Source organism: Python bivittatus, unplaced genomic scaffold (assembly GCF_059951505.1).
Source record: "Python bivittatus isolate LINGU-HERP-01145 unplaced genomic scaffold, Pbiv_v1 ctg000160_np1212, whole genome shotgun sequence".
NCBI lineage: Eukaryota > Metazoa > Chordata > Lepidosauria > Squamata > Pythonidae > Python > Python bivittatus.
Window position 1 is genome coordinate 5,031,527 of NW_028277076.1, and position 16,236 is coordinate 5,047,762.

The window sequence follows — 16,236 nt, forward strand, 5'->3', positions numbered from 1 at the left end:
TACATACTTTCTTGTTGTTATACTCCTATGAAAAACAAACGTAACTGGGCAAAACGCCTCACTTGTTATAATATATCCATTTGCATTCAACACTGTTTCTTTAAGAAGTATGAAATCCCAACACACAAAACACAACTTTCCAAGTCTAACAGAGCATCGGGTAATTGCATTTTAGTTGGTCTGATTTCTGCTTTAGTTCAGGTACCACCACGCTTCAAACATCCATTCAATCTCCTCATAGATGATATGGAAATAACATGGTTCACAATAGCAAGAATTCCATGAAAGAAAGCTATGTCTTCCCAAATACAGCTTACAGTACTATCTTGATAAGACTAGGACTAACAAAATAACAACCCCAGCCCTCAAGTTCATCAAATGATTTGAAAGGAAAACAGGATCAACAGGATGAAAACCACTTAGATCCAGAAGACCCCACAGCACTGCTTGCCCTTGAATTTCTCCCTCCCAAGGTCTCCATTGGTGACTCAGTGCCAAATACACAGACTGATACAATCATCAATTTCAGCAACGTATGTCTGGATCTGTATAATCCTCTACGTACTCTGCAGCTGTCTAACAGCAGCTACCGAGCTCAGGTGTGTATCAACATATGACCATAAATAATAATTAATTTACATTTATATTACCAAAGGGAATAGCATCGTCTATATAACTACTCTGAATGGCTCTATGCCATCTGTAGTATTGATTCCATAAGGGAAAGGTATATGATCAATATTTCCCATTATTATTAAAGCCAGGGTAGCACCCAGGACTCTTAGAATACCAATATTAAGTGATGGGTGGGGGGAGCTGTAGACCAGCAACATTTGCAGCATCTCAGATTGACAATCCCTGATTAAATCATTGGGTTTTTACCGACTGCAAGCACAAGCCCTGTGCAGACAGGACTGAACACACATTTCAAATTACTAGACCGTAGAGCAAATACTTCGATGACCAGATTCTTCTTTTGTGCTCGACAAAAGAGGTGATCACGTTTCTCCTGAAACAATTTGTTTTTAAATCATCCCATGCTTTAAAACACAATGTATTTGTCACAAGGGATATTGCTGGCAGCTGGTAATAAATGTTGCATTTATGCACATAAAAGAATTTAGGATAGGGTCTAGGCACTTTTGAACACAGGTCAAAAGAACTGTGACCTCCTAACATTAATCAGTCCTTCCGCCGTGTGAACATATCATCATAGAATCGGTGTTAACTGAATTCAGAGAAGGCAAAGGGGCTACCGCCATGCAATGGGACAATGAGCACGTAGATCTGTCCAGAGTAGGCTGCAATAACTGTGATGGCCACAGCTTGGCTGGATTAACAGCAAAAATAGAAATACAGGTGTTGGTCTTGGGCAGGAATACATTTATTAACTTAAGCTACAATCCCATCTTGATTAGTCATACTTGGCTACAGTTCCCTCTGTACTAGGTATAGTCATTTTTGCTGCCACAATGACTGCCGTGCACAGCTGCCTTTGTCCTTTGGCAGCTCACCTGGATTGAAGTGCAGCTGCATGCATTTTAGCGTGGGCTTGGAGGACTGAATGTATTCTGTTAATTCGGTGCCAACTGCCTGCTTACAAGTACTTTGTTTTCAGGCTCACTTCAAGGCGCTCCTGTTATCTTGCACGGCTTTGGACCAGATTTTCCAAAAGATCCTCCCCAATTAAGGTCGACTGCAAGGGTGAGCAAGTAAGTTCAATTAGACTGGTGCAGTATGTAGAAAAGGTAAGGATCACTTATCAACCCTTGCCGTGGACTCATGGAGTCTCTGAGAACATCCATCTCACGTTACAGTGGAAATGATCTCAGTCATGGTTCTCTTCTGTGAAGGGAAAAGGTTATGGGTCGCAAATAGTATCAGTTAGATTGAGTTGCTCACTGCCTTCAATGTATGGCTATTATACTTCACTTTTCTCTCCACTGCACATTTGCAGAGACTCCCACATGGTTTTAAGGGGACAGACTCTTTAACCAGGACGTTTTAACTGATATTGTTTTAAGCATTTTTCTTCTATTCTGTTTTTTTTAAATCATGTAATTAATTTCTGCTAGCCACTGCATAAGGAAATATATGATATAAATACTTTAAATAACTAAAATAAACACTGAGTCATGTTCCGAGAAGGGGATTCCCTCCTCCTGTGTTTACCTGACTAGATTACTGTTCCTGTCTCCCTCACTGTAGGAAAAGAGTTGACTTTGGCTGGAGTTTCAAGCAGTGTACTTAAAAAGCTCCAACTGAGATTTCCTATTTCAGCCAGGCCAAGCTGCCAACTGGATGAGCAAAACGCCTATTCAGAAGGCTCTAAGTTGCCTCTAACCAAGTAAAGTTATCATAATTTATTTCTTAACCTATACAAGTTAAGAAGTAACAAAAGTGTAAAGTGCACTTGGAAACACTTTAAGTCTAGCTGAAAAGGCAAGATGTTAAAAGTCATGCTTAGTACAATCCTATGTATCTTCCAAGAGAACTGCAAGATCCTGTTGAAATTGGCGAGACTAATACACTTGAAAGCGTAAAGAGGACTGTAGCCTAAATTGTTAATACACCATTTACAAATACTTAACAAGTTCCATTTAGAAGAAAAAACAATTTACAGAGCTTCCCAATATTCTGGTTCTAAAGACACTTATTTAAACAACTCTCCTCAATTCTACTGGAATTTCTAATGAACTAAGAATAAATTTCTGTAGATTTAAAGCCAGTTCTAACTCACTGCAGTCCTGACTCCTTCTGAGAAAAACATAATTGAAATCATTTGGTGATTACCAAGTAAATGTACTGAGTTACAAGGGGGATACCCCCAAATTTCAGCTCATGCTTGTAGACAATTCAGGCAATTTGCTTACAGATATTCCCATGAATCACAGATTTCACAGTTCTAGGATCTGTTGTGTTTTTTTATGACAAGGTTTTAGATGTTCATTTACACAATACAGGATTTGCATGTTGCATGTTGCACATGTTAAAACATGTTATTTTATGTGCTAACTCTGCATGCTATGAAACTCAAGTGACAGTACTCTACTCGTATTTCACAAGAACCAGTCATCTATGTACAATGTTGATTGGGATTTCATGTGCTCAGTTCCCCAGAATTGAATACAAAGTATGCATAGTTTGCCATTTATTTTACAAATTACAGACGTGTCATTTTTTCATGTGTTCAATTTATTATTCCAATTCTTTTAGTAATCATACAGTATACCCAAAGGAAGATCATCTTGACACTGTTTCTCCACCCCACAACAGGAAGAGTAAACAAAACAAAGTTCAGACACAAATCTGCAATGCTCAGCTTCCCCACCTTGTTTAAACACACCTGAATTCATAACTACTGATTCATACTGACTGCCTGTAAAATAACATATCCTCATTTATAAAGCAGATACCTTGTCAATATACTGTATATCTGTTCTCTCACACACTAAAGCCTACTAGTATATGTACATTTCCTTCCTTCCTTCCTTCCTTCCTTCCTTCCTTCCTTCCTTCCTTCCTTCCTTCCTTCCTTCCTTCCTTCCTTCCTTCCTTCCTTCCTTCCTTCCTTCCCAGGAAAAAAGAGGGAAAAATCAGCCTGGAGATGAAAGGGGATGGAGAAGTGCACAGGGAAGCCAAAGGAAGAGAAAAAGGGAACACTAAACTTGATGAAAATGAGAGGAGTAGGAGAGGTAACTGGGCTGAAAAGGAAAGAAAGGGAAGACTTATTAGGTATTACAAAAAGGATTGAAGTTCAAGAGGTAGCAGTCCCTCACCAGGCTAATCTTCAAAGAAACCTATGCTTTTCAGCAGTGGTCTGCACTTCTTCATACCTCCTGCCTAGTCCTCTGTTTTCAAAAGCTTCTCTTCTTATCAGTGAATATAAAACCACCACATCAATTTGTTAACAGTATGTGGATAGAGTTTAAAGATGACTTCTGATGCAGAAGTCATCTTTGTATTGATTTGACATGGACAACAGCATTCACAAGAGCCACTGAAAGGTGTGTCATTAAGCTCCTGCCCCCTCTTTTAACATTTCAGCTTTATTTAACAGGTTAAGGAGCATGGAAAAAAGTTCACAAGTAAATTTGTTTAGTACAAGGAAAAACTGTATACACATACACACACGCATACATATGCCTACATACACACCCATACTGCTTCACCAGAAAAGGGAGTATTGGCTGTTTAGATTAGAACTGGAAAGGAGAAGGTATTTTGATAATATACAATAAATACCAATAAATAATATTTTTATTTACACTAAAAGCAACTTTTTAGGATATTTAAAATAATGAAAATATATTGGTCAGGAAGCACACCTATTTGTGAATCAAAGCTATCAAGGAGACCACGATAAGCTTCAATACACACATTTCAAAATGTTACTTGTGATTATTTGAAGCTCTGCAGTGCATCTCCTACTGATGCTATTTTTGGCATCACAAATAAGATGTACAAATCCTAACAATCCTACGAAATACACCGACCCTCCACAGCAGACTGCAAGACAATCAACTTAAAAACGCACAATTGACAACACCCTAAATTAAATGCCCCCTTCCAAACTATACTTAGCCACTGACTTTGCTGTAAACAAGCACTGTAACCAAACATGTTCTCACAATCTGCCTCCTGTTATTTATTTTTATTTTAAATATATATAAATGTCATCCTGCATTGATTCCAAGATGCTTTACAATAATAAGATAAGAGACATGTTTGGATGAGTTGAATTCAAGATCTTTTGAATACTACCACATTGCTTAACAAACTGGATCTGGATTAAAGAGGCATCTGATTTGTCTCTTAGGAATGACCATAATTAAAGCTCGACCACAATAACGTCTTTTAATACATGTCATCAATAGACACACAAAAAATGTAAACTGTCCAATACTGTTAAATTCTAGCCATTATAGATACCGGAACATATTGCAATCATGTATGTTCAAGACAAATTTGAATTATTACTGTCATTTTAGGGAAATGCATCAAAAGACTCTACAATTTCATCGAACTGTAGAATACGCGCAAAATCAATCACAGGGTAACACTGTAAGTTGAAGCTTCTAGATCTACTATTTCAAAATGCTCTTCTTGATGAACGTATATATTTTTGACTCTTCCACTGGCAATAAGAACGGTAGAGATCCCATATTCTCTAAGCAAAGAATTCAAGCTGACACTTTAAAAGGTTGCCAGTCTCCTTAACAAATACACTGCACTTTTATTTCGTAAGCTTGGCTCTGTGTTGTTCCCAAACATCCTGAAAACAATAGGTGAAACACAGTACCACTAATACTCACAGGAATGATGCAAGTTAACGTATCACTCAAGACTGTTACGGCAACTATTTTATAGAACTAACAATCCTGCATTGTACTGACTCATGTTACAAACCAAATAAGAAAACTCAAATCCATGCATCCAGGGAACACAATACATGAAAGTCTGACTCAATGCCTTTTATATTTATGGCCATGAAGATACAAAAAGACATGAATAAAAAAATGTTTTTTCCAAGAATGAATATTTACTTTGGTTATCAATGCCAAGCACAGCTATTATTCCCCTTCACCAGTCTATCTTCAGTGAAATTTGTACATGCGTGTATTTTTTTTTTTAAATCCGATTCAATGGTGTCCGATTCTCAGAGACTGCCTGGACGAGTCCCTGGAGTTTTCTCGGCAAGGTTTTCCAGAAGTGGTTTGCCATTGCCTCCTTTCTAGGGCTGAGAGAAACTGACTGGCCCAAGGTCACCCTGCTGGCTTTGTGCCTAGGCGAAGCTAGAACTCATGGTCTCCCGGTTTCTAGCCTGGTGCCTTAACCACTACACCAAACTGGCTCTCATATATTAATAAGAAATAAATGAGAGCGTTAGTCATATAGGTTACACGCTGCACTGTGTTTTTATATAACTAACCTCTATTGTATTTCATGTAGCTTCAATTTCTATTCATCTTTAACCCACACTGTTTGGGGATGCACTGCAATGACATGAGATATATAAATTATTAATTACCTGAAACAAACGATGGGGTTCTCTCTGTCATAGGTGAAAAGATAACATTTTGACAGTCATGGGGAACTCTCTCTAGAATTGAGCCAAATATGAAATACGCTCCTGAGCTATTTTAGTGGTGTATGACACAGATGAGAACATTCTAAAATGTAGGCCACAGCCTGAAATCCAATGTCACGCAAGCATGGAGGTAAGGAAAGAGAGCTTGTTGAGATACTGTAAAGGTAGATTCAGGTACTATGAGATGAAGTGTCCAGAAAGGATGGAAATATGCTGATTGGAATGGAAAGGTAACAGGGCATCCCCAGTAGCACAATATCCTCTCTTTTGATACAGGATATCATCTGTTTACCTGTAACATATTGAAGTACACAAACGCTGCTCCGCTCCATTACACATCATGAGAAAATACTCTAAAGCACTGTGAGTACTAGCCTTAATTTTCTGTTAGCTATCTACTGCTGTTGTTACCCATTGCTATCATAATGTTGCATATATAAGCAACTGGATGTAAAAAAACCCCCCAAAACATCCTTTCTACATGTACGTAGACACAACCCCCCCATATATATTATATTGCTGTTTACATAGATGCCACACAGATATCCACAAAGCCAAGAGTGCAATAAATGTGCCATACCCACGCAAACTTTAAAAAGAAATCTATAAAGTGTTACAAATATTACACAGATACACAGACACAAGCATACACAAATATATATATATATAATCCCTGTAAGCCATCCAGAGTCAATGGACTCTGGGCTATCTCACTGCATAGACAGATGCAACACAGGTAACCGACAGAGGCAAAATAATGTGGATAAAAATGCCAGATCCAGTCTAAACATCTGGCTGACTGTGGGACCAACCATAATCAGAATCATAAGAATACGAATACGAATAATAAGAATACCTGTTGTGAACCACCCAGAGTTGCTTGGATGAAATAGGTGGCCATACAATTCACATAAATGCACAAATCCATAACCAATACCACTTTCTACGGAAGCCCACCACGCCAAGCGAGTAACCAACATGCCATACCCCTGCAAACTTTAAACAGACATCTACAAAGCGTGAGTTGCAGATGTCACATAGATACACGCACAAATAGAGAATCGTTGTAAGCCACCCCAGAGTCACTTGTGCCAAAGAGGTAGAGAGATAAATCACACGAATAAAATACATACCTACACACACACCCTGCACAGAAGGGACACCCATGAAATTGACAAGCCCAGACGGCTCAGGAGCAATAAAGGAAATGGGTCTCTGCACCTGTCTGGTCTCTATTATCTGGCTGCACAGACAGATGCAACACAGAAGCAAAATAATAATAATAATAATAATAATAATAATAATAATAATAATAATAGCCAGCTAAAGAACTGGCAGCTGCGATTTCAGGTTGTCGTGCACACAATAATAATACCTGTGGTGAGCCACCCAGAGTCGCTTGGAGGAGATGGGCGGCCAATCAAATCCAATCAAATTACAAAAAGAGAGAGAGACCACTTTCTACAGGAGCCCCCCAAGCCAAGCGAGGGGCCCACCTGCCAGACCCTCGCAGGCCCCCCAGCCCCGCACCCCAGAGGGGTCCCTCCAGGAGTGAAATTGACTAGGGACGCGCTATCCCCCCCAACCCCGCCAGGGATGCTGGAGAAAGAAGCCAGACCCGCCGATTGGGGCGTGGGAGCAGCGGGGTGAGGGGATGCCGTGGGGGGGCGCTGCAGGGGTGGCGGGGGGCGCAGAGGCAGACCCGCATCGACACGCCTGCAAGCCACGCGCGAACAAGGAAGGGGAGAGCGACGGGAGCAGGAGGGCGAGGGGCGGGCGGGGGGGCTGCCTGCCCCTTCCCCCGGTCGCGGGAGGGGCGGGGCGGGCGCGCGCGGGGATCGGACCCTCCCCCACCTGCCAGTCAAGCTCAGGGGAGGGGAGGCGGCGCGCCTGGGTCGCTCACCTGCTGGAGGGAGGGAGGGAGGGAGGGGCGGCCGGGCCACAGAGCCCCCCCCGCCACCTCCGCCGCCGCCCGCAAGGCCGCCCGCGGCCGCCGGAGGGCTGCCCGCTGCTGTGGGGGGGGGGAACCGCGGCGGCGGCGGCAGCGGCGGCGGCGGCGAAGCTTTGAGGCGAGCCGAGCCGGAGCGTCGACGGCGGCGGCGGGCGCTGAGCGACAGCCGCGCCCGCCACTCCCCGCGCGGGCTCGGCCGCCGCCGGCCAATGGCGGCGCGTGGGGGCGGGCGGAGGCAAATGAGGCGCGAATGCGCAAGAGCCGCCGCTGCCGCCTTGGGGAACTGCGGTGGGGGGGGCTGGGATGGAACAGCGCGCGGCGGCGGCGGCGGCCGTTGGCGCGGAGGGGGTGGCGGGAGAAAGCCCTGCAAGGCGAGGAAGCGGGGCGCGGCTCGGGCGCCTCCGCGGCCCTCTTTGCGAGCCGGGCTGGGGGGCATGCCCGCCCCTCTCCCCCCGCCCCTGGGTCCTTGCATTGGCCGGGGGTGGCAGGGGCGAGATGCGCGGCAGTTGGACGGGGAGGCTGCGTTAACTCCACCGCTCCGCCCAGCTGCAAGGTGCATGGACCCCCAGGGGCCCCGCGGGCCCCGCTGGAAGAGCTGAAGGACCCGGCTAGGGACAGATTCTCTTGGAGAAGTTAGTCGTTCAGAGGACAAGGCTTGATGGCACGTAGTCGGTCAGTCACTCAGTGCAGAGACCCAGCTTTCTGGAGAAGCTCTAATGCTGGGAAAGGGGGAAGCAAAGAGAAGAAGAGGATGATCAGGAGCAAGGTGGATGGACTCAGTCCCAGTGGCCATGGGTGCACCACTGGAAGACCTGAAGGACCAGACTGGGGGCAGATCATCCTGGAGAAAATGTGTGTGGTTGCCAAGAGTCAACACTGACTTGATGGCACGCCACCCATCAAGCCATCGATTTCCATCTGGGCCAGCCATGCAATTCCTACAGAAGCCCATAACGCTGGGGAAGGTGGAAGGAAAGAGGAGAAGAGGATGACCAGCAGCAAGGGGGATGGACTCAGTTATAATGGTGATGGGTGCAACGTGGGAAGACCTGAAGGACCAGGCTGAGGTCTGTCTGTCAGTGTTGTCCAAGCTTGGCCACTTTAAGATGAGTGGACTTCAATTCCCAGAATTCCCCAGCCAGCCTTGCTGGCTGGGGAATTCTGGGAGTTGAAGTCCACTCATCTTAAAGTGGCCAAGCTTGGACAACACTGATCTATGTGGTCATTAGAAGTCGATGGAATAGAAGAGAACAATAACTTTATTGTCATTCCGCTATGCGCTATACAGCAAGTGCATAATAAAATGAAATTCCGTTGCACTTGGCTTACAGCTGATAACAACTTGATGGCATGTAATCAGTCAAATACCCTAGTAAATAATTTATCTTCTTTCTCTTTGTCTCTGGGTTATTGAACAAGCCACCACGGCTGCCCGGCTTCGTGCAGCCTGGCCTGCGAGCCTCAGGGGCGGAGTTCATCCAAGACTGAGTTCATCCCAGGGCACCTCACATGGCACCAATGTTGGTAGGGAGGACTAACATTGGAAGCGCATGCAGAGAAACCAAAGTACCACCAAACCCAGCGTGCAGAAAAGTTGCGATGTGCTAGGAGATACTGCTTGATTTTAAAAAATTAGACTTGAATATTTCCTGAACCAGAGAAGATTACCCCAAGTCATTGATGAAATAAAGCCATATTTCACAACTATTGTAATGGTAATCTTTTTCTTATTTGCTCTCCAGACCTCCTTTGGGTAGAGGGGCGGGCATGTACCTTCATTTAATAAATAAATAATGAATCGAGGCTTGGGTTTACATTCATAGCAACGTCAACAATGAGTTTTTCAAGAGGCAGTTTTGAAAAAGAGGAATTAAAAGGCAGCAAAAGAAACCCCAAACACCACAAAAGTTGGGTAAGTAAAAGAAGACGTCCATCTTTCTAACGTGCTACCTATTACAGGATCCTGGCGATGCCTTCATCCCAAAACTGTTATCTCCCCAAGTGCAAACTAAGCACAGGTGCACGCTTCTTTCGACGTTAGTCAATAGCCCAGAAATTAGAAGAAGAAATATATATATATAAATGTCAAAATCCAGAACGGTGACATACAATGACATGACTTGGCTGAGTCAAGCAGATAAGATCGCAGGCATCTTCTGGGAAAACAGCCAAGATTAGTTACGTGTTGACATCCTGCTCAACTACTTGTACTGTATTGAATATACTTTCAATGCATGACAAACAACCCTTGGTTGGTTGGTTTTTGTTGATATAAATAGAAAGAATATCCTTCACAATCATAAGGCTGCTCTTTTAAAGAAAAGGAAGAAATAAACCAATACAGAAAGGGGCCACCATTAAACTCTGGAATGATCAAACCAAGAGAACCACATCTCCTTATAGTTAAATTGAACCAGCAGAAAATAAAATAGCGAAGAATATTTTGTCTAGAATTCATTGGGAATTCGTGTTTTCTTCCTTCTTTGGGGCAGGTATAACGAAGGACGTTTTTATCATAAAACAAACAGGAAATGCAATTAGCTGTAGCAAAATAGAATGGTTTAAAGTACAAATCCCAGGTAGCAATTTCAGATAATTCCCTCTCTATTCATGGAAGGGTAGGGGAGGAGAAGGCTGGATAATGAAAGTCAGGAAGCCTGGAATTCTCTGTTACTATTTTTTTCACTCAAGTTCATAATGTCAGTTTCAAATTCACTCAATTTCATAAGGTCAGTTTCTAGTTCAATCATCAGTTGCTTTATAGGTGGTAGATCTTAGTTTGAATTTCAAGGTTTCTCTTCTCAGAAGGTGGCTAATATAAATAAGAGCCATTAATAGTACTTTCTCCTTGAATAATTTCATATGGACAGGCTGTTGAAGAGATGTTCGCAGTATTTGCATGATATATATGACACTGGTACAGTTGGCTTTTAACCGTGTTTTACATGGACATTCCAAGCATTGTAATTGACCAGAACATACACTGGATATAAAATGGTGCTTCTGTTTTCTAGACCATATTAAAAACAGTTCCTGGATTAAAAATGACATGATATAATGTCACACGTGAAAATGCCTTCCAACTGTATGGTATCGTTGGTGATACCTTCAAAAGTGCTTGGGATAGGATCGGACTTCTTTTGGGACTTGCTACATCCCACAGTTGCTCAGATCCATCTTGTGCTTCACTAGAGGCAGAAGCCAAATTTCAAAATACAGTAGATTGGAATGGGAGTTTGGGGCAAAACACTAGCAGAATACCCACTAAGCGGGCTTATTATTAAGTAAAGTAATATGCATTATCACCTAAAGAGACTATTTCCTTAAGTCCTTTAAATCCAATCGAAAATTACATAACTGTAATTGAAATGGAAAATATATTATCTATTAATTCCTATTATAAGTTGGATTCATCCTGGGAATTTTGGAAATTACACACTTACCTGAACCTGGCACTCGCTGAACCAAATGTGACTAATGTTTAAGACTATAGGTATGTACGCACTCTATGAGAAGGCTCTAATGCTGGGAAGGGTGGAAGGAAAGAGAAGAAGAGGATGACCAGCAGCAAGCTTGATGGATTCAGTTACAGTGGTGATGAGTGCACCATTGGAAGACCTGAAAGACCAGGTTAGGGACAGATCGTCATGGAGAAAATGATGACTTGATGGCGACTTGATGTCAATTTGAAGTCAGAGTCAAAAACAACTTGATAACAATAATCAATCAATCAATGTATGCATGTATACACACGCACATAAAATTGTGATTAAAGGATACAATTCCATGCATGTATATTTCAGAATAAGTTCTTGTCAACTAAGCTAGACTTATTCCTGACTTTACATTTACAGAACTGTCCATGTTGTACAATATAATGATATTGCTTAGTTTTCCTAATATACACTGAGTTGTAATTAACCAAAAGACATTAATTTGAAAATAAAATGGTTCAGCACATAAACGTTCAAAAGTTGTAGTTCTTTGGTGATGCTAGCAATCTTTGATGGCTTCCCCCCACCTTTCATAAAAGAACAGCTCCCAAGGGAGGAAGTAACGTAAAAACAACTATGATGGGTTTAATTATGCAACTGAAGAGTTACTCTTGAGTGCATTCCACGCAGATGAGCATTTGGGCCCAGTCCTTCAGCCCATCCAGCTCTCCCACAGCAGAAAACGACAGCTTTCTTCTTGAATGCCTCTCATACCCCTAACACGTTTCTCTCATGCAGAAACAGACACGATCCATCAGTTCATTTGCTACAAAAAAAAGCTACAACAGCACCCACCTTCCTTATTGCACCATCGCACAGCCCATCTCTTCACTCTACGGAAGCACATTTAGAAATCTTTGGGGACTTCTATGTCTTCTACCACTTCTGTGTTTCTCTCTCTTTTTTTCCATAACAGGCTCGGACAGATTTCTTTTTAAGTCTTTGATCTGCAGAGAATACTTACAGCTTGGCTTCCACAGAAACACCACACACTGCATTGCATCTTGGGCCATGTGTCAATTTTTGTTTTTTAAATCAAGGTTCATACTGGCTCATACCAGCTCATGGAAGCTTGGTTGCTGCTATCAATTCTCTCCAACTTTGCTAGACTACTAGACTGTTTGAAAGCACAGGCCTGCAGGACAAGAAATTGCAACTTTTTATAACTTTATAGTTATAACACGCACATCCTAAGCTCCAGGAACAGGGTGTGCTTGGGATGACAAGGCAAAAGTAACCTTACACACTCAGTGCAATTGTTCCAAACCTCCTAATATAGGATGAATATAACACAAAAGGCTGACGGTTCAGCTAATCATGTTTTTGCTTGCCTCACCTTAAGGACATGTTAGATCCAGGGCGGTAGCAATTCAGACACTGGTGATTAACTGATTGACACACACACACAGTGAGAAAGCAATAAACTTTCAAAACCAACACAATGGATCTAACTGCTGATATCTAATAAAAATTGCCATGGGTAGCAGTTAAAAAGAGGAGGCAAAAAGTGGCCATCCATAATTTAATCAAATATTAGACGACTGCAAATCTTATCTTCAACCGTTACCAATATGATAGATGCAGAAGTTCAAGAAAATCAGGTGGATTTTTCAGGTCAGGAGAAAAAGAGCCACGTTGACTTTAATGAGCCAGCTCTTTAAAGCAGCCACGTGTATGTTTCAGGCTCACGCAGAAGCCTGAAAAAAGAGGGGCTGTTTTAATTATTAGCACAGAGGTGCTGTGTTCACCTCCCTGGTTGTCTCAGTCCCAATCACGGCTATCAGAAATTTGGGTCGATTAGAGCCTCCCCACTTTATATGCCTGTAGAGTACAACCTGACTCTGAACTTGTCAAAAAACTCTATTAGTAACCATCCCATTTTAGCAACAACCTTACAGGCTTCTTGTTGTGCTATGAGAACAGTGTTATGAGATCAGTCACACTTATTTCAAGAACTGCTTTAACACCTAAAAATGGTGCCTGAATGTTTTTTGAAAATAGGAAAAGGCTTGAAAACAACAAAACTTTTGCCAAACGTGGCAAGAGAGTAAATGAGGGCCCAGAGTATAAATATAATGTTATTGGTTTTGAGAAGTCTTGCAGCATTATTCTAGAAGGGCTCAAATCTACACATCAAAGCATCCTTTTAGTACATGGGATGTAGTATTGGTTATATTCCTAGAATAAAATTGAGACAAGCAGCCCAGTATAAGGTAAAGGGCCAAGTAATGGATCCCATGTCCATGGCTGCCTCATTCCCTCAAAAATAGGCACCAAATGGCATGTTCAGTAGCTGCTATGACAAATTCTAGATCCTTAGAACCTATGCAGCAGCAGTAGGGTGACTCTTATTAAAGATACTGAAATAAGGCTGTCTTAAGTTGAACAAGGGATCTCTTGAATCACTTGAACGTTCCCTTTCTATGCAAACTGTTGGCTTTTCAGCTCTTCTCTCTCTGTTCAGGAGGAAACTAACCGATGGACCCAAGTCCAGGTTTTGCCGTAGGAACAAGATGAGACACATTTAATAGATAAATTACATTGAGGACTGATTGGTGAGGACACCTGCATCGATGTAACTGCATTCTTGTCCACCCTTAAGGAGGTCCTTAAGTGGAACTCAACATTCAGCCCAGGGTACATGAAATATAGAGCTGTGTGGTAGCCCCAATACAATTACATAGCTAACATGAGCAATTCTTGGAAGAGATAGGTCTCCTGTGTCAGTGACATGTTGGTTAGATATAAAATCTTATCGTTTATAGTTTACATATCTTGGACACCTGTGGACACCTGTCATCTCTGGAGGTAGCCAGAAGGCACACTTAATGTCTTCCATCAGTCACATCCAAAGTGGATAGGCTCTCCGTGGCCATCTTTTTTTCAATCAAAATGGGTGCTTAGGTATTTTGAGAAAGAAACAGAAGCATTTTCGCCATGTGATTCACCTATGATACCCTTGGGTGAAAAAGTAGCTTTTGCTAGAAAAAGTGGGGAAAAAAGGAAGGAATGCCTATTGCATATGCCTTTGTTACTGTAAAGAGAGCAGCGAGGGAAAACGCAAAGTAATGACACAGGACAACTTCGTACGTTCAAATGAACTGCAGATAAACAAGCTTCATACCTGAACAATGCATGTTTTGCAACACCTCAGAAAACGCATGCTATTTTTTGCAGGTGACTGCCACAAAACCATTTGCAACCCATACCCAAACGAGGTTGCTGCCGTGTAAAACTGTCCAATTAGGGGAAAAAAAATATGTATTTTGTAGATTTCTCTACTCCCTCTAGTGGCACACCAGAAAAGATGCAAAAAAATAAACAATTTACCATCAACCGATTCTTCTCTTTGGAGTGGAGATAGTATTTTGCTTGATTGTCATGCTCAGATATCACAGATCTTCAGTGCAGTTAAAAAGTAAAGGGGGACCATCATTCTGCCTTTTTTTTTTTTTTTTTTGCTGAAAGAATAAACTTGCAACTAAAGGAGTAGCATTTGGGAAATAAATTTCTGGGGTCTGGTTCCCCAGAACAAGTACCTCTTAGCCTTCCTACAACTTGCATATTTAAGCAAATTGCACATTTAATTTATTCAGGGCCTAGATTTTCTTGTTGCTAAATCTCAACCCCGAAAGCATCTTGCATTGACATTCTTAACTTCTGCTATTAATTTTGGATTGAAAGGGAAAAGAGACATTGATGGGGGGTAGGGGATGTGATCCATCTTGGAGTTGCATTCTTTCACTGCCGCTGTATTTTGCTCGAAACATATTCCAAAGCAGAGCTTAATTATTTTTTTTATTTCGTAGCAGTGGAATGGGAATAAATTTCATCACCTTGTTTCCTGGAGAAACAAAATTAATTTTAGGAAGAACTCACAAGTCCTTTTAAAACAAGTCGACTTTGTGTAAGCACACTGTGGGTATGTTTGTTTCTAGGTTGAAGTTTAGCTCTATATTCCTGGGTGAAGTTCACATTCCTTTTTAACAAGCTATTTCACCATCTTCTGCTGGTACTACAAAACGTCTACTTGTGCAACTTATAGTTCGCAAGGTGGGCACGAGTTTTGAAATGATGCAACCCAGTGCTGTATTTATAGAAGAAAGATAGATAGATAGATAGATAGATAGATAGATAGATAGATAGATAGATAGATAGATAGATAGATAGATAGAAAAAGAAAGAAAGAAAGAAAGAAAGAAAGAAAGAAAGAAAGAAAGAAAGAAAGAAAGAAAGAAAGAAAGAAAGAGTTCTCAATTGGCAGATTGGCAAAATGCCCACAACATGGAGGAACTTTCCTTTGAAAAGATATTCTAAACCTAATATGAGTTAGTGTACCTTTCCCAGTCTTGAATCCTGGAGAGACAAAGTTGTAGTCTGAACACATCAGGTTGGGAAAAGCTAACACAGTGACTGAAACTGGATTTGTACCTAGCAGACCAAAACTCCAGTATTTTCTCTCTTATAAGAGGCTCTTATGGGAGCGCACAGAAATTAACAAAATCACAACAACAATATAGTAATCTCTAATCGGGACAGATAGGTTATTTTCAAGGTACACCAGCAATCCCCCTTTGCAGCACACTGAATGCATTGGGACAGGAGGAGAAATACTAATAAATTAGAAGTCCAGGCAGTGCTCTGTCACCATCTAAGGAAAGGAAAGGAAAGGAAAGGAAAGGAAAGGAAAGGAAAGGAAA

The 16,236-nt window shown here is 41.8% G+C and overlaps 1 protein-coding gene and 1 long non-coding RNA gene across 5 annotated transcripts in view; one reads left to right on the forward strand and one right to left on the reverse strand.

The window, feature by feature from the left end:
- The window catches only part of RALGPS1 (Ral GEF with PH domain and SH3 binding motif 1), a 116,605-nt gene extending 108,404 nt beyond the window's left edge, over positions 1 to 8,201 (reverse strand). For all 4 annotated transcript variants that reach the window (XM_088147005.1, XM_088147004.1, XM_088147003.1 and 1 more), the window contains exon 1: positions 7,995 to 8,201. The gene's annotated coding sequence lies outside the window, so the exon portion shown is untranslated. The remainder of the gene's footprint in view (positions 1 to 7,994) is intronic.
- On the forward strand, positions 1,440 to 9,728 carry LOC112540078 (uncharacterized). The gene is made up of 3 exons (XR_003084137.2): positions 1,440 to 1,712; positions 6,368 to 6,454; positions 9,462 to 9,728. It is a non-coding gene; the product is annotated as an uncharacterized LOC112540078 (long non-coding RNA).
- The last annotated feature ends 6,508 nt before the right edge of the window (positions 9,729 to 16,236 follow it).